At 31.3% G+C, this 26,134-nt stretch overlaps 1 protein-coding gene across 2 annotated transcripts in view; it reads right to left on the bottom strand.

The window, feature by feature from the left end:
- Window positions 1-26,134, bottom strand: part of LOC136983828 (neurocalcin homolog) — an 88,494-nt gene that overhangs the window by 43,640 nt on the left and 18,720 nt on the right. The window contains exon 1 of one of the 2 annotated variants that reach the window (XM_067280695.1): window positions 4,274-4,427. The exons of the other annotated variant lie outside the window; for it this stretch is intronic. The gene's annotated coding sequence lies outside the window, so the exon portion shown is untranslated. Of the gene's footprint in view, window positions 1-4,273; window positions 4,428-26,134 lie in introns of those variants that run through there. 2 annotated transcript variants of the gene reach the window in all.

The following is a 26,134-nucleotide window of genomic DNA, read 5'->3' as shown; positions in this document are numbered from 1 at the left end:
TTATTTTATCGAAAACAGTATTAACAACATACTTCAAATATAATAAATTATATCAAAATCCACTGTTATCATATTTTAAGTTTTAAGATTGCTTTAAAAAATTCCTTAATTTATAGTACAGTTTGAAGCTATTTTAAAATAAAATTTAAACTACATATCATAAAATGTCTTTTATTAAATAAATTAGTATTCTCAAATATTTCTCCATTTTTATTTTCTTGTATTCCATTTCCTTAATTTTAAATGTCATTGATCATAAACCTATAAAGTGGAAAATTAATAATTTCATACTGTTTTTACACTTAAAATTAATTCATATTTTATATTTTTCTCACTTTTAACATTATTTGTATAGACTTAAATTTTAATTAACTGCTTCTGTATTTGATAAAAAAGAAAAGTCTTTAATCAATCATGAAACATAGAACCAGTATTATTTTGCTAGCATAGATTATTCCACTGACGGTTAATAATTCGATATTTTTATTTATAATTTACCTCCATTAAGCAATTACAATTAGTATATTAGTATATTGCAAAAGACAAACAGCCTGAACTGAGATTATGGACTGATTCAAATGTCATATTGTTATGCAAATAAAATGCATTTTCATTATACTGTTTTCAAAATTATTGTACCTAGTAAATACTTATATTATTTAAAAATTAATATTTATAAAATAACACAGAGAATATTCTTAATATTTTACTGAATAAAATGCAAGGAAAGATACGATATAGAGAAAATGGCAACAAACAAAGTTACTTAATTAAAACAATATAAATATACTTCGATATTATTAAATAAAATGTGTAAAACAAAACATTACATTATAAACGCCAGTTTTTAGACTAATTTTAAGACTGTTTTAATAATGTTAAGATTTTCTGGCATGAAAATAAATAGCAAAATTTAATACAGTACTTTGTATGAAGACAGTACCTTTTAAGAACTTGCATTTACAGAAGGTTTAATAACTGGTTTCAGAAAAATGACCCAAAATTTCATCAAATCCATAACAGGTTTTTTTTATCAATGTTAAGATAATAAAATGCAATAAATGCTAACTATATAACCCAAAAGTCAGTTATTCATGATTTGTTTTGCATTCCAAATATGTTTGTAAATATAAATCTTACACAGAACTTAGAGTAATGCATTTTTCTTTTACAAAACTGATAAGGAATGGAATCAATTTTGGTACAAATGATTACAAAATAACAGCAATTTAGCCTTTAAAGTTATTAAATGACTTTTGGACCACCCTGTATGTTCTTTACATTAACAGATTAAAAGAACCACGATAATCCACAATAAAACTAACACACAGTTCACAGAAACTGGAATTTTTCCATCAATCAAAATCAAATAAATCTTATTTGATTTTAATCGGATGTTCTCTCGTTAATGTCGAAGGTGGCTTATTTTATTTATTAGGCATCGTTGTGTATCTTTTGAGAATAAAAGAATTATTTGATAAAACAAGAATGAATAGAAAATTGCATACTTCTTCAATGAACTTAATGTATCATTTACATACATTTTGTGTTATACACAAAATAACTGACTAACAATAGTGCATGAAATTTCAGAATAACTAACCATGCATTAGAAAGGAAAAAAAATCAACTCTATTTAGATTACAAACAGATCATTAAGTAATTTTGGCCTAAATTCAAAAATAATCAACTTTCAAGGACAAAAGTACTCACCAATCCAACTGTAATTTAAATAAAATTGTTTAACCTTATTAAACTGTTGGTTAAAAATTTGCTTACAAACTTTATAAAACAGATTAGAATGAAAAATGATAGAATTGATAATAAAATTTTATGAAAATTTCAAAATACAGTATTAACACCTAAAATCAACAGATAGAATTTAATAAGTTATCTTTTACATTATTTATTATTTCAAACTTTAAGTTTGCAGTTACAACAGTAAAATATAATTAAATTATAACATCAATTTGACATCTTTAAAGTAAGAATTTCCTGGCAAATTATATGATTTAGACAAATACTTTAATCTTATTTTGTAATTTAACATGTAGGATTTACTTTAAATGTTTTTTAAGAAAAAAAAATTAATTTAATTATATTGAAACAGTGATAATTGGATAGAAAATAAAAGGTTTCATTTTTTCTTAATATATAAAATTCAAAATATTAGGCTTAATATTTTATAATTTTTAACAGAAACAAATTAAGTGTAAATATTTATTTTCTTATACAATTTATTAGAAAACGTACATATAAATGTATTTGTTAACAAAGCTTATATAAATATCAGCATGTAAAAAACTTTTCCTCTTCAAATTCAAGCTTGTTTATGTTGATAAACTTTCTGTAATTTTTATTTTTATAAATAAGTTTTTTAATTTCTAACTTTTTTTATCAATATATATTTGATTTTAAGAACTATGTAGACAAAATTTAAATATATTTTTATATATATTATTAAAAACCAGGTACTAAGAGAATTTATTACATTTACATATAAACACAAACACAGAAAAATTGTATCAATTTATTTATATAATACTGTGTGCATGTATATATGCGACTTACATAATTATATATTAATGTTATATAATATAAAGAATTTCAGGTCTATTTTATGAAATTTAAATTTGTAATAGTAATTTCATTTATAAATATAATATAATATAAATATAATTTTTAATAAATTTTTTTTTAAATTGATGAATTAGTAAATAAAGTTTGCTTAAAACAAAAGCCTGTTCTAATCAATAACAAAGAATAAAATTAAAAAACCAAACTCTTTGATAATTAAAAAAAATTATATTCATTATATCATAATATTAAAGAAATTTTTCTTTTACCAAACTATTATAAATTTATAAATATGCTTATTGTTAGCATTTTAAAACTCATAAAATTTAATTATAAAATAAAAATTAATGTTATATATAGATTAAATGATTATAAAAAGAATCATGGTGAAGAATAAAATATTTAACAAATTCCAAAAATGGATGCAATTATTTAATATTTTTTATTTTAAAAAAAACAAACACATGGTGCAGTTTAATTTATAAACACGGTCCAAAGTTAAACTTTGTAATTTAAAAATCGACCATAATTATCAGAATGTCTTTAAATCTTTATTTAAAATCACAATTAGTACAGTATAAATAAAAACAAAAACAAATTAAATAAAACAGCCATTGGCAAAGACACTTCAAGACCCAATACATTTATTGTTAATTATTTTTACCATAACTAAGTAAAATCAATCTGAAAAATTGGCTAAAATGAAATAGACCAATGCCAGGTTCTTTTTAAATCTTTTTATTGTTTATAACATTATTTTTCTATTTGTGATCTACTAACATGTTTTTCTAATTACTATTCTTACAAGAAAGACATAGCAAGCATTTCTGAAAGGAATTAAAAAAAACTGAGAAACATTGCCAGTTCAATATATATAGTACTGCACAGATTTCTTCCCGGAGTCAGCACGAATTAAAAAAAGTATATATCTAAGAGCTATACAATGACAATCCATTTCCTATTGTGCCTACAGAAAAACATTCTATGTAAATATATTATTATTAACGTGACCAGTAATTTTATTAATTTACTTTATCATTATAATTAAAATAATACCACATCAGCATAAAATAAAGAAAAATTTTAAGAATAATACTTTTTAATTTATATAAACACTAATTTTATTTTAAGCATTTTTAAAACAAACTCTCAACTTTTAAATTTATTTCTAACATAATTTTGTTTGATATAAAAATAAATAATATATTTAATAAAACAATTCATTTAGAGAATAACAATCAAATATTTGCATTTATCTGCCTGCCTTGTTTAACTTCTATCCTATTCCTATTCATGAATAAAAGTTTTTAATAAAGTCCTATACATACATATATATAAAAGATTATTATAATTATTTTATCAAATAATAAAAATCTTTTATAAAAATTTGGCTATTATAATCAGATGATGCATCAGAAAGGAGGAAACCCTACAACTTTTAAAAGGAACATGACACACATCATCAGCATTTTCCGACATTAAGGACTGTGAACATTTGACGGGATTCATTTTTCAATTAAACGATGCTTATCGAAGGTAAAACAACAACAACAACAACAAAAACCGTGAAACTACTATCGAGAAAGGGCAAGGTGACCTTCGAAAGAAAACAAACGTTTAAAGTGTCCGGGTGTAAATTAAAAAACGGGAAGGCTAAAGAGGGAGCATGCATTATATTCTTTATCAACAAACATACCTGACGATGTTTATAAATCACGGGGGATTGTCGTTCTTTAAGACAATACAGAACGTCCGATACAGGCCGTCGTACAGTTTACATTGGCTTGCAGAGGGTATCAGACTGTCGTACATAACGTTGCGCGTCGAAATGCGGCGCAGCTACAATCGATTGGCGCGAACCAGAACACTTTTAATAACCGTAGCTACGAGATATACATTATGCAATATTCGATATTTCCATTATTTCGAATTAAATAACTAGAAAAAGTGAGCTAGAAGCGCTTTAAAACATTTTCCCCGTACGTGTGTGTGTATGGGGGTGATGCATTACGATGCTGTGCCGAATTATTGGAATTATCCGCGTAGTTAAAGCATTAACGATCGTTTAAGATAATAAATGAATGTCGAAGAAGAGACTTCGAAATTCGTAGGAGAAAAGTGAAGGTTAATGATTATATTCACGATTACTGCGAGTGTTTTTTAAACTTGTATAGCTTAAAAATATTTAGACACTTTATACCCGCAAGGATATTAATATATGTGCAAATAATAGAGACGGAGCGAGATTAAGAGAGGGAAAACTAATTAAAGTATTTCTGGATAAGAACTAGAAAGAACGGCAAGCTTCGTTAACTCTAACAGAACGACGTTTACGGCCCAACGACATCCATGACGAAAGCACTCCGTCCAATCCGACACTTGTCCCAAGAGTATCGCAAACCGTCGAGCAACACCAGTTACCATAACGACGGAGAAAACGAAACAGAAACGCTCACCGCCAATAGCAGGCCACACAACAGCTGAATAAATACTACCCGCTTGTATGTAAGATAAATAATAGAACGAAACTGATTATAACTAACAATGCCGATTCTACTTTTTTAAATCAATGCAGCGTAGGTAAACATTTTGAAAAAAATATCAATTGAGAACAGAGAAAATACAAGATGCATGAAATATAATATTATGAAATATTACTCCTGGAAATTCTGGATGTTCCAGATGATGGATTGGTAACATTAACATTACTGAAAAGCTCTTTAAATTATATCCTAGTGGATAATAGTCGACACGCAAGGATTCCGACCCGAAATTTACAGGATCTTCGAATTCGGATACAATTAAATCATGTCGCGATTAAACTATTCTAGTGTTTTTTTATCATCTCACCATTATAATGCATGTGTATATATATATCCATTACGCAACTACTTTTATAAAGTTAAACGCATGTAAGATACTTTTCGAATAAAAAATACTTGACATAAAATCGATAACTTTCGGGATAATGCTGTAGCGTATTGTATCTAAAGAGAAATGCAAATTCTTCGTTATTCTATTACTTATTTAGATATTATACAGTTATAATCCGCCGATAATGGTTCTTTCGCGGTTTAAAGCGAAATAAAACAATTAATATTGCTACCGTGTTCGTGTGATGTTACCGTCGGGCAGTACACAGATACTGCATGTATTAAATGTGTTCGAATAATCGAATTACTAATCATCTGGTACAATAGTAGTGATGAGTTATTTAAAAAATTAATAATAATTAGTATTTTGATATTTATCAAGCAATTTTATACATCGATTGTAACGAATGAAAGTAATTTAAGCATAAGCAGATTTCATCCGGCGCGATTGTTTATAGTGTAGCGAGACAATAACAATGCATCTTGCCAACATTAGTAATCTTTGCTATCTGAGAACTATACATCTTCAGTTTCAACAGGGACGTTTTTGGATGAGAAAGCAAACGTACTGCCAAGCAACACACTTAAACGACTGTACAACATGTTCAAAAAAAATTTATACAAATGATTAAACTAATTTTGACGTTTTAACGCGAATATTTACATCGTTAACGTGCTAATCACCTTGATGTACCGCTTAACATTCATAATATGTACAGTACTTTAAAAAATACGAAAGTCCAGATTTAAAACTGAATTAAACTACGTTTTAACTTCAGAGTTTTTATCCAAATTCCACTTCTTAAAAGATTAAACGGTCGTAAATTATTTAATACTTTTATCCGGCCATTTAAAAATATATGTAAGTTACTGTATATATTTAGTTTGGGTGATAAATAGCGTACCTTGGCCTTGCAGCTCGAATCGAATTTTATGATGGATGTTGCCATTAGGGATTAACGTATTACTGTGCATAAGATATTGCTGAGGAGACTTATAATCCGACTAAGTAATATAAATATATTAAAAATGTAAAGATAAGCAAATATAATGGTAGAATCATCAAACATTTTTACTCCTCATTTTTGTTTTGGCTACTGCTCTATAATTAAAAATTTAATATAAAAGATATCAATGTAATACTACAAGCAATAATATTCTCTCACTTTATTTCCTTCTCTACTTTGGCACTGACATCAGAGAATTTTGTATGTTACCAAATAACTGTAAAAAGTTTTTTCATTTAATTAACTTGAGATCATTTTAGAAAGTCCCCATTCAACTAATTGAAAAGAACAGTCGTAAAGAATTCACTGACATAACACAAGTCTCTGCTTTTATTTCTGTTGAATTTTAAGTTAGAAATGTTAAAATATATGGCTAACATGGCAATTAGTGTTTATAGGGAAGAAATGTTAATATAATTCTCAAACAATTAATTTAAATATTTAAAATGTATGCTATGTAGGAGCTCCTGTATATATAGATTACCTCTTGTACACAACATATATATTTGTATTTTACATGTACTGGAAGTCAAATATAAATATTAATATAATATACAATACTTATACTAATATATAATAAATACTGATTATCTAATTTGATTATGATAGAAGTTAAATGAATAAACATGTTACAATTGTTTCAAGATAATCTAATTATCAGTCAAAAGATCATTTTTAATTAAAACAAGTTATTATTTTGTTCCTTACTTTAAGCAAATAAACAATTTATATAGAAAATTATATTATGTATAATTAAGTATATTAAAATAAGCTCTACTTTAACAAAAAATAATGTAATATGTTTACACTTTCAAACCAATAAAAAATTCATATTCTTAAGCAAATTTAAAATTATTTTGATAATTAGATTAAAATAAAAACAATTGTGTAAAAACAAAAATTTATAAATACAATTCACAATTTTATATAATTTCTTCAATTCCCTTAAATTTTTAAATTAATACAACATTTTATTTGAAAAGGAAACTATTTTCTATTTTATTTGTCAAATGCAAATATTAACAAAGAAGGTAAATATTACATCCAAAGAGATTTTTGAAATTACAATCAAGTTTCAAATTTTTAAATATTTTTGTTTAACAGAAAGTAAAACCAGCCACCTGGGAGTACTTTGACGTAATCTTTACATTAAGCAATTTTGATACAATCAATAAACAAATCTGCAAATCAATCAAATATCTAATCTATAGCATACAAATGAAAGTTTTTTATTTGTGGCTATTGAACAAAATATATAGTATTATGAAAAAATACTTCTTTACTAGTTTGACATAATTTTGACAGAAAATTTCATAAAGCCATTGAATGAAACAAGAGAAAATACTATATTATGATAAGTGGACAATCGGTGAATTTTTTTCTGTCGGTAGTATAATAAATGTTACTTCTAGACACTTTCTTGTGTGGGATATGAAATTTCAGCAAAATCCACATATAAAAAAAACACCAAAAAAATTCAAAAAACATCTTAATTTTAAATTTCACTTTTGGAGCAGAGTTCTAGTAGAGAGATGAAATTTCAACAAAAAATAAAAATCTTTTTAAAATCAAGCAAAAACACTCAAAATATCAGTTTTTTTAAATCTCCCAATTTCACTTTTCATTTCTGGACACTACCTCAGTGGGAGATAATTTTCACCAAAAACCACTGAAATTTTAAACCCTTTACCCCCAAATCACCCCAAAAATGACCCTTTGGGTTTAGCACCTTTGTTGTAATCACAAAAAATTAGTATATATTCATCCTCCACAACATTTTTTACCACAAAACATCAATAACATTTCTAAGACAGATCTTGTGAGGAGATAAATTTTCACCAAAAACAAAACCAACAAAAAGCACAAAAACAGCAAAAAAAAAAAAAACAAAAATACCATCCAAAACCATGAAAGAAAGGCTAAAACACCATCCCCAAAACATTTTTTTTAACCCCAAAACATCAATAATATTTCTGGGACAGATAGTGTGGGAGATAAATTTTCACTGGAAAAAGCTAAAATTTAAAATATTTTTACCCATTTTTGAGAGTTTTTTCAACTTTTTTTAATTGATTTTTTTAATATCCCACAACATTTTTTACCACAAAACATTTCTGGACACTGCGTCAGTGGGAGATTAGAAAATCACATAAAATCAATAATCATACACTTAAAAAAATAAAATAAAAACTCACCAAAGTGCTACATTTTCAAACAAATATGTACTGTACTCTATGCATTTTCTAATTAATCTGTGTTAAATCTATTTATTAGTGATGTTTGATTCGCTTTTTATTGGTTTTTCATATTCATATAATAAGCATACCATAGTAAAAACATTATGGGATTGATATGAAGAAAATAAAAAAAAAAAGCTCTTTTCCACAAAATACTTTTATTGAACCAAGAAAGGAGAGAAGAAAGAAAAACCTTGATAATTATTACTTTTGCAAGTTACAAATTTATGCAAGTTTTAATATTATAACACTGGATTGGCAAGCTTAAAATGCTCAGCTATCACTTTTTTCACATCTGCTTCAGTATTCACTTCTATTACATTTTTCCAGTCACAACTGTTTGGGAACACAAGCATATGTGCACAGCCATCTTCCACTACAAGACCCACTAGAAGGTAATTTTAGATATCCTGTAGTCTCAATGCCTCCAGATCTCTGCCAGTGCCAGCTTTCATGCATCCTCCATCTTCTGGTTGCTTTTTCTCAGGCAGCAGAGAAACAATGTCTTCTGCAGCAGCAAGAAAGCTGTGACTCTTGCCCTTACCATATTTAATTTCCCATATGATTACAAAATTGGCCTGTTTCATCCAAATGTTGATGTAAACATAACTTCTTTTCTGATTCTCAGCAGAATAATGCCATTCTACTAGAAACTCCGTAGAGCACGTCTCATATCCAGTATACATCCTTCCCAAGCTCAACACAAAAGAGGCCACTGTGGCTTCATTGGTGCATTGGAGTCCTTTGAAAATACGCCCCCAAACCTTGATAGAAATGCGTTAGATCTGGTTGCATTTCATTATATTTACCTCTGTATGATGTAATTAATTTCTTAGATATGTCATGAAGGAATTCTCCACATTTAGCAAATGAAGTCAGTGCATTCTCAGGTAACTCTTTTTCATAAGAAGAAAACATGTTCTGGTATAGAGCTCCAACTTCGATATTCAGGATCTCTCACGTAAGCTATCATCATTTGATTTTCCTTACAAACTCCTTTGGATGGATCTATTGCTAGAAAACCTCAATGCAATAAAAAGTTGAACATTTTGTCTTGATGAGCCTGTTTTTTCCTCCTTGTAAACTGCAAGAAGCTCCACGGCATCAATGTCCTTCTCGTAGATGATCTGTAAACTACGAGTATCATCAAACAGCAGAATGTGGATAGAGCAATTGATGTCTTCGGATTTCCTCATTATGGCCACAAGGTGCCTTAGCAGACCTCCTTCCTTCCAAAAACAGAAGTTGGAGTTCTCCTTATTTTCGAGTCTCTGTTTAATGTAGTTGAGGACAGAGAACAGGCTATCTCTAGCATATGGACTCTCAGAACTTTTTGCTGCTCCAGAATAATCTAACTAATAGTAGCCATTACAGTGCTCTTTGATATGGGAAATTATCTTGGCGATTTCTTCTTTTCCATTTGACTTGAACAATTCATTCACAAGGCTGTTGATCCCATCGTTGGTCATCTCGTAATACCGGAAAAATCGAGCATTGCTCAAAAAGTAAATGTCTATTGTATTGTCCAGAGGTGAAAGGCTTGCTCCAACCACTTTTGAGATGCCAGTGACCAAAGCTGCCTCCAGCTTCAAACGTTAACAAGCATCTCTCAGTAACTTAAGTCAATTATTATCAGTTTTAAGTTGCATGCTGGTTCCAAGATAGTCATGGTTTAAATAACAATTACATACTAATTCTGCACACTGCAATATTGCTTCAGTTCTTGTTTGACATAAACAGTGGTTTTCTTGGACTTCAAGTCCAAGAGAACCACTGTTTATGTCAAAGAAGTCCAAGAAAACCACTGGACGCTTACCAAAGTGATCCTTGACAAACTTTATATCTTTCTCTTTCACGATGTTGCACTATTTCAAGAAGTCATCTTGCAAATAGCGACGAAAAATGGTCATGGCATCTGATGCATCCAGTTCTTTTGTCGGTGCTTTGGTAACATTTCATTTAGGTATTCCACTTACATCACATTCAATATCAAGAAACAGGTGTGCCATAGTCAGGTTGATAGTTTTCCCAAACTTTGTTGATGCAAAGATCATCGCATTCGTAATTCCCATATTATCAGACTTCATTGATGCCAACCATTCCTTCAGCAAGGTTCTATCCACACATCCAGGAGAATTAACATCATCTTTAAATTGCTGGGCATTTATATTTATGACTGGACCCTACAACAGAAAACAGAAAACAGTGTGACCAATTATCATACAAGTTATTGGAAAATGGAATTCCAAAATAACATCTTGATGCGTAAACTGACTCTAGCAATGGGAGCTGATGATGGAGCTTGTTCATGTATCTGAGTACACTTTTCCATTGTGGTTTCTACATGCAAAGAAAACAAAATAATATTGGCCAAGCCAACGTAAGATAGAAAGCTACAACTACAGATTAAACTTTTCTGTAAACTTACTTCTGCCACTTCTCCACCACAATTTGATGTGTGAGCAGGACTATACATCTGGTGAACTCACTAAGCTGCAAAGATCAATGTTAATGTTAGATTATGACCAAAGATCCTTTAATATATTCAATTGACTTATTGAGATATTTTTTTTTATGGGTTTATTATCTTTTGTTTCCACAACTAAAGTAGAAAACATTTTTATTTTATCATCTTTAAGAGTGAACACAAATTGATCTTTGATCATAGGTTTTTCAAAATTTCAAAGCCTCCTCAATCCACTTACTTTTCCAGAAATGTTAGATTTTGTTGTCTCAAAGACTTTATTATTTTTAAATCTATCTGATCAATACAGCCTTTTGAGTTCTCAGAACCAGAAAGCTTATTAAAACCCTTTTGGTTATTATTATTGATTTGTGTTTTCTTAGCATCCAAAGGGCTTATTTTGTCGTGCCTTTGTTTATGATGTGAAGTATCCTGGACCCCTGTTAGGGTTTTACGAAGCTAATTTAAAACACCATTTAGGTCTGCAATAACATAGCACATGTTCGTGCTGGATAGAGGATCACTACTTAATATCTTCCATGTTTATCTCTTGGAATATTAACACCAAACATGTGATTTTCATAATGAATGTTATGCTTTTTGATGTAATTGTCAATTGTTCTTACACTGATTTTATACGTTTTGGCAAAATCCTTTTTACTTTTGTTTTCAAAATCCCATAGCCTTAAATACTTGAAAAGTTTTACTGAATCCATTTATATATTTTTAAAAAGTAAAAAGGAATTTGTAAGAGAAAACAAAAAGGTAATTTGTAAAGAAACCAGAAAAGTAAAAGAAACAGAAATAAGAAAAGTAAACAGAAAGATAACTAGCAATCAGTAAATAGAAAGGAAAGGAATACAATCAAAATATTTATATATTAAATGGCAAACCAAAGAATAATAATATTAAAAACATTTCACGACACCGTTAAAAGTGTTCAAGATTTATCTAAAATCAATTTTGATATTTTAGCATTTGGTAATAATAAGTTCACTGCTAAAACAGCTAAACAATATATTGATTTTATGAATGAATTAATTGACAAAATAGACAGTTTAGGTGCCTCAGATGAGCAAAAACATCAATTTTGATCATTGTTTGTTATTTTATTTTCTAAAATGTGTGAATCAGATTGTAAAGGGTTAAACTTAATATAGGGTGCTATGAAATCTGATTGTGTAAATTGTATACCTCTGTGGACTTTTGTTATTTTCATTCCTAAGCTCTTATAGTGTTTTAATATTTTGTAATGCACTATATAATTATTTTTATCATAGAAATGACAAAGTAACTTTTCATTCTTTCCATTGGGAGGAACTCAATTTTCAGGAGCTAGTGGAAGATCATTAAATTTATTATGCAGTTCTAAATCTTTCAGAAATTCTAAATCAACTTCAAACATGTAACCAGTATGATTATCAGAAGTCAGAGTGTCATTGATACTTTCTAACTCAAAAATCCATCCATTTAAAATCTCTTTGTGGTGATTTTTTCTTAAAGCCCATCCATAAAGATTATTAGCATCTAGATAAATCAGTTGGCAGTTTTCATCCCCTCTGGCATATCTATTAGAACACTGAGATATCCCACCTCTTATTCCTTTCTCAAAAATCATGTACATCTCATAATCTGCTAACAATTCTAACTTCACTTTAGTATATTTTAACGTACAATCCAAGCTAATGCTGGTGTGGTGTAATACAAAACAGGATCTAAGCGATAGCTTTTAGACAAACATAAATCTCTAAAATTCTCAAATACATCAGATAGTAACAAAACATCCAATTTTAAATACAAATCATGCCATTCACCTAATTTTTTTATTTTAAAATGGTTCCAGACTTTTCTAGCATAATCATACTCGGGCTAGCTTATGCTTTCTTTTGTTAAAGACAAATAAAATTTTTCTGTAGGAGGTAATCTTGTTTCATCAAATCTTTCAAAGGAATCCATATATTCATACAGATATACATGTTTTCTAATTATTTTAGAACCTTGTTTTCTGAATAATGTATTTAAATCAAAAGCAACACGATACATGTTTGTTTCTCTTAATTGTTCTGACTCTGGGTTAGATGAGAGAGTATCTAGACTACTTGCTAAGTATCTGAATAAATCTATAAATTGTAATTCTATATATTCTTTAGAATCTATTCTCAAAATCTTACTGAATGAAATGTATTTCTCTTAATTATCTGGAATCAATTTTAAGTTTGATTTGTCCTCACCTAAATTCTTTACAAACATATGACAATCATAAGAAGTCAGATTATGGAATAGTATAGGAATAAACACTGGTTGTTTGTACTTTAAATTACATGAATTACAGGCGGTCCCTCTATATTTCCGAGTATAATGATCACGATCTTGTACTTTGGGATTTTCCTTAGTAAATCCATTTTTACAAAGATAACAAATCATTGCTTTCTCATGTTCTATTAATTCTACATTTATTATAGGTTTATTCTCTTTTAATAATTTATATGAATCATTTTTGCATGTTCAGTTATTTGATTTATAAAGCATTTGTCAGCTTCTTCACCTCTATAGATTTCTAATAGATTTTCAAAATTATTGTAAACACTTTTAATATATAATCCATAACCACAAGGAATATGCAACTGTGTTTTCTGAGTATACAAATTTTCTGGATTTGGTTGACATGTTTGAATTGGCTTTAGAATAGACACAAAATCACAATAAATTGTATATGGATGTCTTAGCATTCTTTGTATGTTTTTAAATGATAAAGAAGGTGAAACTGTTACGGTTTTGTCAACTTCGTTACATATAATTCTTTGTTTTATTTGGGTAAAGGCATAATTGGAACACAAGGTTCATTAGTAAAGCATATTTCTTGATGTTTCTTTACAGATTCTTGAGTTGTAGCTGAATAGTTTAAACATCTACAGAAATATTTTTTATTTCTATTAATCTCTAACTGATCGTTTAGTAACCGAATGAGGCTTTTTATCCAACAAAAATGATTGTTAGTTTTATTTCCAAAGTATAGCAAGTCAATATTTTTCTCGTAAGTTTGTTTCTTATTGTGATATAGTGGATAGAATGTTTTAGCTTCAATTCCAAATATAGTGATACAGAGTTTGTTTTGAGATTCAAACTTAGGAATATCCTGAATTTTTACTGGAAATGTGATTCCCTCAAATTTTAATTCATCTTTAAATTCTGGTTTATTATAATTAAATAATTTATCAACATGGTCTCTTGCCTGATGTATACATGATATTACACTATATCTAAAATATTCATTATCGTTGTTTTTCACATTTACGCAAGCTTTCTTAGCTTTGATCCATTTTGGTAATTTAATGTAAAAATTTTCAACTAATGGTTTATATTTGTTTGAATTAATTCTTAAATAGTTTATTGCTTTAAAGTCCAACCTGAGCCTACTGCTTCTAATGCATCACATCTCGCAATGAAAAACTCCTTTTGTTCGTGCCAATACTCTCTAATTATTTACTTCCCCTTGTCTTAGAACAACATTTTGTAATTGGAACTTGAGCCTCATTTCAGCTTCCATGTTCCTAAAATCACATTCCATGTCTAAATTAATTTTAATATTTTTATAGAGATTTAAAGCATTTGTAATTATATTAATAGCTTTTTCTTTTATTGAATTCATATAACCCTCTATGTCTAAATCTTGATTTTAATTATTATATTAAGTCAGTATTCATCCTTTGTAGGCAACTTCAACCAACATAAAGTCAGGTTCTGGGTTATGCCTTGCTTTATGAAGTGTAAGTAGCGATTCTTTGATGTATCTACCACATATATCACATTTTATTTTCTTTATTCTCTTTTTCTTAGGTTTGACTATGATATCATTGTCAGAAGGAAATATTTCTGTATTTTTTTATTTATTAATTTTCTTTTTTCTTAATGTTATATACTCTGATAATATCTCTGATCAAATCAGCTTTCCTATATCTATTAATATATTGAATTTGTAAATTTCTTGCTAAATTGTATAATTCTGGTAAAGTTGGTTTAATGTTCTTAATTAGCATCCATTTATTACAGTTAAAAGTCTAGCAACCAATTTATTTTTTTTAAAAATTATTCAACATATTGCTAAACCTTTCTGATGTAAAACTGTATTTAAATATCGTTTATAATGAGCTCTCGTGTAATATCTACCGCAGTCACATAATCATCTTTCAAAGTTAATTAAGTTTCTACATTGCTTATATCTTTTATCATATTTATTTTTATAAAAATCAAGTGAATTTTTAAATTCCAAGCAGATACTGCAACGGGTTTAGGTCTGAAAGACTAAGTCCAAACAACGTTCTGTCAGCTGTGCTGTTGGAACATGAGTGTTGTTGCCATTTATTTGGGAAACGAAATTTTCAGTATTCCTAATTTTTCTAAATCTAAAATATTCTTTTCATACTTTCTAAAATGATTATTCATATTATTAAATATTATTCTTTCAAAAGTAGATTTTCTACTTGAACTTTTGGTGAAATCATTTTTAGCAGTATTTTCCATTTCATAAAACGACTCTGTCGTGTTAGAACCACCACATGATTTATACAATCCCTTCATTCTTGCTTGAAAAACATTAAGCATTGCTTCATTTTGAGACTCCTTTTATTTATTCTCAATATTTTATCAGTTTAGTTATCATGTACTTATAGTATAGTCTTCTAAAAGTGAATTAAAAATATTGACGACCATGGGAAAGATAACACTAGCTTGACAAACATGGTCAGGCAAGTTGTGTGTTTTGTAAACAAAATCATATTGCACATTATAGTGTGATATAGCTGCTAAACTGGATTACATGAATTATGAAAATTACCTTCTAGGGGAATGGGTTGCTTATGCACCTTATTGTGATTGCTAAAGCAAGGAGAAATGGAAATTACAATTGAGGGAGTCAAGGAAATTGCAATTGTTTGAAAGAAACAAGGTCGGAATGTGGGAAGCAAGGAAATATTCTGCGAATTTTGCACGAGGTCCTTCGTCAATCGAAACTTCTGAAAATTTTTCTTTCAGAGAATGTTTTTTTCTTTTCTCTTTCAGAGAAAATACATTGAAATTCACACGGAACATCTGTGGAATGCTTTGTACGCATAACACACAATAAGACACCATGCTTCTCTTTGAAAAGCCACTGTTGAGTGTCTACCGATAATTGCCAGTCGACACATCCCGATGACGTGTGGACTATTTCGAGATCAACATCGGGCAGTTGATACATCACAAATTGGTCGAGTAATTGCTCTCAACTGAACAACGCTGTTTTTTTGCCTGTCATATGATAAGTCTATGACGAGATGTGTCGACTTTTTACAGAGCTAATCCCAAACATTTCAGCCGACTCATCATGGCTTACAGCAACTGAACAACATGCCCCAGATTGCAGCAGCAATCAAGGAGCATTCAACTGGTTCAAGTTTACACTGTCAGATTGTTAGGGCTCTGGCATGCATTACAAAATACAAGATTCATCGCATCACTGTCCCCAAGTCCCCTCTCTCAACAGAATAGTCAATTTAAATATTATTGTCTATGGAGCAGTATGTTATTGTGCCAGTAAGAACTTTTACTTGAATGGTCAAGTCAATTTCTTCTGAAACTTTTTCAGTTAGAGACTGTGTTAAAATTGGGCATTCCTGAAACCTTTTTAGGTTCGGTACATTATATGTGATGACATTATTAATAAGACTATTAGGATCCATGTGCTATGGCTGAAGCATAGCATAAGCATAGGTGAAGAATAACTGAAGCATAGCACATGCATAGCAAAAGGATAGCACACGTTAGTGCTAGATCAGAGATCGCTGAAAGGTAAAGCTTTTAAAATAATAGAGGTTTATAGAATTTGAGGAAAAGAGAAAAATCTAGAAATTATTTATACATTAAGTAAAAGGTTTTGGATTTATTAGGACTATGGAAAACACAGTAGTGAAAATGCTCTCAATTTTTTTTAAACAACAGTTTTGGTTAACCTGAGTAAGTGAAACTATATTGTTACTGTTATGTGAAAAGTCGCTTCTGAAACTTAGTTCTGCTCTAAATTTCAGTTCTAATTAAGATATAACTTCCATTCAAGTTTTGTTGAACTCACATAATTATATAGATAACGTTACTTGTTTATTTGGTTCAAAAATTTTCATATTTACGAAAATACTGGAATTTTTAAAGCAGAATTGATAATGTGATTTTGACAGCAGAAGGGATAATGTGGTGCGATAAGGCCATGCCATTTAGACCCGTAAACAGAAATTCTGTTCTCGGTTGAATGACTGGTGGCTTAGTTCACTAAGGTGCTTGACATTCAGCCCTTGGCTAGTGGGTTCGATTCCCACTGTCATCGATAATAAACCACACCTTTTTTTCTGATAATTACTGTCTCTGTCTGAGTGGCCATAGGACAATAAAAAGGACATTAAACACCTAGCAACCATCCATGGGTACCATAAGCTAATCAATAGATTAATTAATCGTTACCATCACTCCATACACGGGTCCGCCATCCACTCCAGTGACGACAACCCTCCAGAAGATGAAACACAGATCCCCATCATGTATAATCCGTACATTGCATCGTTATATAAAGAGATCACCAAACAAACGCCACATTAAGATCACATATAGAAGCTGTTCTACCATCTTGGACATACTCCGCAACAGGAAGGATTCCCCCGATCCCAACAGACTCCTGGGTGTTTACTCGATACCTCTTAAGAACCACAGGTGTGACAGGAACCTTATTTAAATCAGTTCAACCAAATGCTCCTTGGCAATCAGAATATGTGAGCACAATGCTGACATTTACATGGGAGGAGCTCTACTGCTTTTGCGGTTTACATGACCAATCCTGACATCGAGCCGACCTTCAACCAAGCAAGGCTCATCATCACCTCACCCCGAGCACCTGAGACGGCTAAAGGCTATCTCTGTTTATAAATCTAGCCGCACCATGTGCATAAATTATAAAGAATTCAATTTGTCATCACATGGCAGGCCCTCATCGATACAGATCTAATCGCCGGCTACCCGCATCGATTGTGCATGTTCGATCCAACAATTTTACACGAGACGTGGGTTCAATTCTATTTAAATATCCCTGTTTTGGCTTATCTTTTTTCATATCGTCTGAAGAAGAACTATTAAGATTTGAAAATGTTTACAATATTATCTGTCATTTCACCAACACCGTTAACAGGTTCAGGTACGTGTGGACATTAAAGAGTCAGTTCAAAGCCAGAATTACAGCAAGAGTACTCGAGTGGTTTCCCCACCTAGACTCTTCTCTCTCTGCAAATACTATGTCATCTGGAATCATTGTACAATGTGCCAGAACACACACAAGTGTTCCATGAAGTCCTTTATTCTATGAGGTGGGCCCTTGGTTGGAGGTGACTAGTAAAGAGAGTAAGATGTCAAAAAAGTGGGGTTTTTGTTACTTGTTTTATAAAAATAAGCTTAAATTTTTGTTTTTTAATGATAATGTTAGAAATTTTTCCCCCACAAGATAGTGTCTAGAAATATTATTGATGTTTTGGGGTAAAAAAATGTTGTGGAAGATGAATATTTTTCTAGTTTTTGTGATTTTTCAGGTGATTTGAGATGATTTTTGGTGGTTTTAGCTGATTTTTTAATCTCCCAATGAGATAGTGTCTACAGATGTTATCAATTTTTGTGGTTAAAATGTTGGGGGAGATGAATATCTTTCTAGTTTTTTGTGATTACACCAAAGGTACTAAACCCAAAGGGTCATTTTTGGGGTGATTTGGGGGTAAAGGGTTTAAAATTTCAGTGTATTTTTGGTACGACACTATCGCGACCGCTCGACCCACTGAGACATATGTCGGCACCCGTGATGCCTAGTCGGCAAACTCACACTGGTGTTACAGAAGTGGGATTTTACAATGCACAGAATTTGCACAAGAATCTGTCACTGGGCTACGCGCCACACCTATAGTTATGAGGATGCCGACATCAAAATTTCGCCCCGAAATTGAGTTAAAGGTGGGTCGGAACGATAGATGCTGAGACAGACACTTCGGCGCGAACTCGCGAGTTAGTTAGCAGTTTCTCTTTCATTGGCCTTGAGAGGAATGATACCTGCTTTCTTTCGGTGAAAGTAAGCGTATTATGACTTCTTCGATCCCTTAAAAAAATATCGAGCTTAGCTGGATGTATTCCCGCAGAAATGCTTTAGTTAACCAAGCGCAAGCTCGCAGGTGCGACAACTGAATAGAATAAATATGCTTGATCCGGAGCAAGAAAACGCCACTATAAAATAGTGCCAGCAGCGGGAGTTAGGCAAAATGTTCCGAGGTCAGTTTTTCAAAATATAAGTAAGAACATTAAACTGAGCGTCAGGATGCTTGACACTGCTTCATTCACAAAAGCTCTAAAGGTAACCATTAGGGAAGAAACGATTGACTAGCAGAAATGCACAGTTTTGTCAGGCGTGAAGCTGAAACGGCGGAGAATAACCTAATGGATTCGGGAAGAGTGAAACTCCATAAGGAATCTGCGTTCGGCTGGCAAAGATGGGTCAAAATTTTAAACAGTTTAAAACTTTAGGAAAAATGTTAGATAATCGAACATTGTCAGTACCGATAACTGGTGCGCAAAGATAATATTCAGAATAAACGAACAGGACAACCCATGGAACGAAGGAATAGCGAAGTAGGAAACGCACACCCCTATCCGAATTCGCTGCAATGCTTTTCACAACCTCATAACATGCAACCACTGTCGCCCGATTGGTACGGAGGAAAAGACGTCCTCTGCCATCTCTAGTCGAGTGGAGATCGAGGGCAATGCGTTGCAGGTTCCGATTATAAATCCATCGTATTCATTGCGATATAGGCTAATTATTTCAGTAGATACTCTTTCATCAACCGCAGAATAGGCAAATCGAATCCGAAGTCGATCGAAATTTAGAACAGGCACTTTATGTAGAGGATTTTCTGACAGTATTAGCCCGGAAACAGGCCAATGCGACCGCAACTAGATGCTTAGCTTTGCTCAGTCCCAAGGCAGACGCAAAGCAAGCAGATTGTCAATAGCGAAAAAAAATATAGCAACTTTAACCTAAGGTTAAGATTACAAACGAATTACAGGTATCCTATCTCTCTTTTTTCTATCGGTCCGGTTTTGCGAACTGTGAATGATGAACTTTCATTCTGGAGAGGAGAGATCATCATAAAAACAAAAGCGAATGTTAATTTTTAATTGAATTCACGTTTTCTGAAAATAAAAATTGTCGCTGAAAAAAAATGTATGCAAAAAACGTGCTTAAATGTTAAAATTGTCGCGAATCGGAATTCAAGTCAATGTGAGCGTGGTGCATTTCGAAAGGGAGCCATAGTATTGTTTTTGTTTCGTGTAAACTGTTCTGTCCATCCCTTACGAAGCGCTCACGATTGAGCCTACACTGGTCAAGGGAAGAGAGTCATGTCGGGGAAGCGACTTATCTCCTTGGTCAACGCCTTTCCAAAATTTTCTCATACTTAGGATAGATGACAGAAAATTGTCACTTTGTCCGTCCTAGAGAGAATGAGGATTTGATCACTCTCGAGAAAACTTAACGATGATCTTCTATTTGATTCGCGCTCATCGGAAAACAATTTTGTCGTGATCAAAACATTGATGAAAACTTCTGTTATAGATTGAGTAATTTATATAGTCAAAATGTCAGAAAATTTTTTCCTTTTTTGCGTACATTATGATTGATCATACCTGTCGCGGTCGAGACTGCGAATAGACTCTGACCAGATCAAACGGAAGTTACGGAACAACACTCTGAACTGCGTGACCTTGATTAGCGGTAATCTGCGTCGGAAAACCGATGATAGAGAACTGTCACTGGTTCAAGAGACTGACATCCGGAAGTTATGGCCGTAAAGACATTGGCGAGATCACAACTGCACACCGTCAATGCAGAAGCTCCATGATCCTCTTTCGGTCCAGTACAAAAAAAAAAAAAAAATGGAAAAGATTCGACCCCCATGGTAAAGACGAAGTTTTTCAGAAAACTTGGAACGGAACTAGATGCATAGCTTCGAAAAGCACGTGTCTTCAACTTAGATCCAGAGAACTCCGCGCTACACGTGCACCGGAAATGGCTATGAAGTTCCCAAGTTCCAATTCTGGTTGAGACAGGCGAATCAAACTAAACGTTGAACCTGTTATCAGATTTCTGAATCAGATGTTCCGAAAAATTAGGAAGGGAACACGAATACATTCCATTCCCCCCCCCTCCGTTTCAGACCATTTTCTGAAAATTTTGAGATTGTGTGAATTGCTCAGTCTGAAAACGAAAAAAAAAAAACTGTCACATGATTTAGAAAATAGTTTGTCGATCATTTATGTTGTTAAAATATTATTTGATGACCGTGATTGTTATTTGATTATTTGTAACCAATCTTATAAACAGACATGTGATGTTACACAAACATTTCGATGAATTGTAAACGATATTCTATACCATTCAATAATGTATCGAAAAAAAAAAACTTTGTTGTAACGCGAAACCGAACGCGCGCCAGAGAAGGCTGGATTCTCAGACAAGTATCGCTGTTACGTCACTTGGCAAACAAAGGGAGAAAGGACTGTCAGCTTCCAGAGCTGCCAGCTAAAATGTCGTTATTTCGTTACGACATTTTAAATTGGCGGGAAGCTCTGTGAGGCTCTGGATAGGTCTGAACCTCACTGAAATTTGCGTTAAAATCATTTCTTTTTAGAAAAAGATTATTTTTTTAGAGGAAAAAAAAAATAGAAGTTAGAAATAGTTTTTCTTAAAGAAAACGACGCGAACTTTTAAACAATAGAACAATGGGGAAACGTAGATCGTCTATCTCCGAGTGGGAATCGAATTAAACTTCGATTTTGACCTCTCCCGCGCCCCCGAAAGGTTTCGAATTGTCACCAGGTGACGAGAAGAGACCAATCGGAAAGCGGAATCGGAGGAAAACAGATAAAACCTGAGAATTCAAGGACGCGAGGGCTTCTTCTCCCGAAAGTTCCAAGTGACGGATCTATTGTTGTGTGTGTGTCTGGTGCCCATCTTCGTCTCCGTCTCCCGACCTCGGATCGACATCTTTCCATCAACGGAAGTCGACCGCATCGTCCTGGAGTCGCGGAGTCGTCGAGGGAACTGGCCATTCGCGACCTAGGGACACTCCTTCAAAATGAGACTATATTCGAAAGGAGAGGAAGACCCAGAGGCTGCTGCCAGACCTAGAACTTCCAAGATCGCGGAAATCTTGTAAGCTTCTTTCGTGTCAAATAAACGGTTTCTTGTAACCGTAGAGTCTGTCTCAGTGCCGATCGCCCACATACGACCCTTCGCGACCGCTCGAGAAGGATACCAGGCTGTTGCCCTTTTTGACATAGTCCGGCCCGTGTCACCTGTCGGCAAACTCACACAGGTATATAACAAACACTCAAGAGCTGTTAAAAGTAATCAATAAAAATTGACATACATCATGTAGAGCTTGATACACTTAAATATTATTAAAATAACCCAACAACCAGGATTACAAGACCAAATTTTTTACAAATAATTTTATCGTGTTGAAACGCAATCAGTAATATACCTATGGAAACTATTTTAATTGTTTTGTAAGTAATGGTTTGCTGGTTGTTTTATTTAATTTGGCTGTAACTTAATATGGTGGTTACAATTTGTGTTTTGAATACAGGTTAGGGATGAGGAAGGTTTGCCCTCCCACCTCCTATTTTAAGCATAATTTTGTAATTTACGTAATGGTGAAAAGTAAGTGTTTTTATTTTTGCTGTACTTTCTATGGTATATCGTTGTCGTGTTCTAATTTAGATTTCTTTGTTTTATTTGAACTAGCACTGAGGAGGGGTTGGAGTACATTATACCAACCCGAAATGCATTTGTAGTTCAATTTGTAAATAAAAAATAATTTTGCTAACCAAAAATTGCTGTAAGATATGTCTACCAAAGTGTTTGTTTGGATTACAGAGATGGATTAACATTGGAATCTAATATGATATCTTTGTTTGAAGTAATTTTGTTTACTTCTATTGTAACAGTGAATCGAGTGGAAAGAAGTGCAGAAATAGGTGAACTATTTGCAATGAATCCAACTGTGCAGCCTGTTTCTTTTGCAAGTTCATCATCAGGGTTACATAACACTTGCCAAAACAGAAGAAAATGAAAATGCTATCATTGTGACTTTAGGTACACCATCAACATCACAAGTCTATTCCAATAAAAACAAACAGAGAAAAAAAAACCTGAATGGTTTAAAAAATACAGATTAAGTGCAGAAAAATGTCAAGAAAAAATTCAAATAAAAAAAAAGGTACAAATATAACACTTAACTGATAAAAGTAATAAAATTTCATAGTTTTTTTATAAATAAAGTTAAATAGAATTTTATTGATTTTTGTAATTTGAATCTGTTATAAATTACAATATAGTGGTTAAATTCATTGTAAAAATAATAATATTAAAACAATTGCATATATGTACTATACAATTAATTCAATTAATTCTGTCATTTGTTTTTAGCTAGAAACAATTACTACATAAGAACTTTATTTTCCATGAAATGATTTACAAGAATAATTTTCTAAATGAATTGGATCATTATTACATTATTTTTTTTGATATTTCTGTACAGATGTCACTTAATATCTTAAAACATTGATATTTTCTGAAAGCTTATAGGCTGTTAGAAATATGTAGTCTTTTCGTTTGAGCAACAATTATTAGACTATATTAGGTGACTCGGTGTTGACAATTTCTTCATTGCAACTAAATGTTTCAAACTCATCATCAGCCATTAAACAAATGTTGTGAAGAACACATGCTAATAATATATAATGTGAAAATATAGATGTCTTAATTGCATCAAAATATTTTAAGCATTTGAACCTTCCTTTTCATACCTCAACAACCATTCTGCTTTTTGATGGATTATTAAGCATGTGCATTTGAGTTAGATACCCATTTTTAAATGATACAGGGTGTCTGAAAAGTTATTGTGCAGTGAAAAATCTGTAATGACATTAAAAGTTATATGTACAGTATCACATATGAGACCTGCAACTTATCCTGAATGGACAACTTACAGGTATTATATGTAATACTATATGTTTAATTGCTCAGCACCAATTGTTCAAATGATATTATACACAATTTTCAGGCTTACTAATATGCAATATCATACATATAACTATAATGTCATTGCAATCACTTAACAGGAATTTTTTGGACACCCTGTACCATTAATGATAGCATAAGTGGTAAGCAGCAACGCCTAATATGATAATCTTTTCATAAGGAAGAATTACTAAGTTTTTGAAATACTTCAAAATTTCTAAAAACTCTGGTATCATGAACAGAACCAGGAAAGTCACAAAAACAATCTTTAACGACTAAGTTGCTATTGCAGAACGCCTGCAAAATTATGAAATAAAAATTCCATCAGTTTATGTGTTTTTCTGCTGCTTTACTTGGGAAGGTGGCTATATTCTTAAATTTTCTTATTAAATTGGTATATTATTCTAGTTTTGGCCATTTTATAACTTTACTTCCCATTTTTACCAATTCATCACAAACTTTATTCAAGGAGCTAAAAGTGTGGATTTTGAAATGTTAATTCTGTCTGCTACTGACCTATAATGAAATAAAAAAAAATGATTAATTATACTTTATGGTAATATTGTCATTTATTAAATTTAAAGAGTTATTTGTATTAATTTCATTAAAATTAACAATTTTCTTAAAAAATTATTATACATTTATTATTATTTGTAAATCTAATTTGGTTTATCTAATTTTAAAACACTGTTTAATAAAAAGTTATTCATAGGATTTACATATTTTACTTTAAAATTATTTAATTGTTATTAATTTTAAATAGCTTATCCTACCTGAATGATTCTTGATTTGCTTGAAGCCAAATTCCTAAAACAATTTGTTTGTCTTCATCCAATAGACCTTCCAAAAATATTTATTAATTTAGGTTCTAATTTTTCAAGAGAATTTCAAAAGAACATCTCTTCATTCTAAAATAGCATTGAAAATTATTGCTTGAATATAGAAGAATGACATTTTCCACATATCTCTTTACACACACACACACACACACTCTTCTTTTTTTGTGACTTCTAAAATAATATAATTTTCAAGCTCTTTAGAATCATCTGAAAAAACCACTTCAGACACAATCACACTAACAATGTTCACAGCCTCAGATTTATAAACGGCCATTTTATAAATAAATCACTCAAAATGTCTAGCAAAAATAACAACAATAATAACATCATTCAACTTTACAAATTTACCCTATTGTATTTCACAGTTCACCTCACATCCACTGGCCTCCAGACAAAACTTCCTATTCATACTAAAGACCTGATAAGAACCAGATGTGAAATATTTACTCTTGCAAACAATATCATAATTTTATCAAATTTTATCAAATTGAATGATTTTGAAAATAAAAAGTAGACTATATCCTTTCTGGGACTATCCTGAATATACATACAAAGTTACATAGAAATCAGTTCAGCCATTCTGGCATGATACTCAGTCAGACAGACATAAATTCAATTTTATAAAGATGTATTGTCGTCAGGCAAATATGGAAAATTAATGAAAACAAACAGAAATAATCCAATGAAGAGCAGAACACACATAATTCAAATTAGAAACATTTGATAAGACCGTTAAGAACAAGCAAAAAATATTTAAATGTATTCGAAATCGAATGAGCAGAAAGTTATGTAATATGCAAAGTGGTGCATGCGTGGATCTAGGCTCACATTATAAGTACAATGAAGGCTAATGATAGTTGTTTAACTGCTTATACTACGTGGCCCATACACTGGGCAGGTCGAGGGTGGGAGTGTTGGATGTATCCAAGGTAGTAGTAAGAAGGGACTCCCATATAAAAATGAGTCTTTGATTTTTACCATATTGAGTATGTGTAAATT

Source organism: Centruroides vittatus, unplaced genomic scaffold (assembly GCF_030686945.1).
Source record: "Centruroides vittatus isolate TY-2023 unplaced genomic scaffold, ASM3068694v2 contig_89, whole genome shotgun sequence".
Lineage (NCBI taxonomy): Eukaryota > Metazoa > Arthropoda > Arachnida > Scorpiones > Buthidae > Centruroides > Centruroides vittatus.
This window is presented reverse-complemented; position numbering and strand designations above follow the sequence as displayed.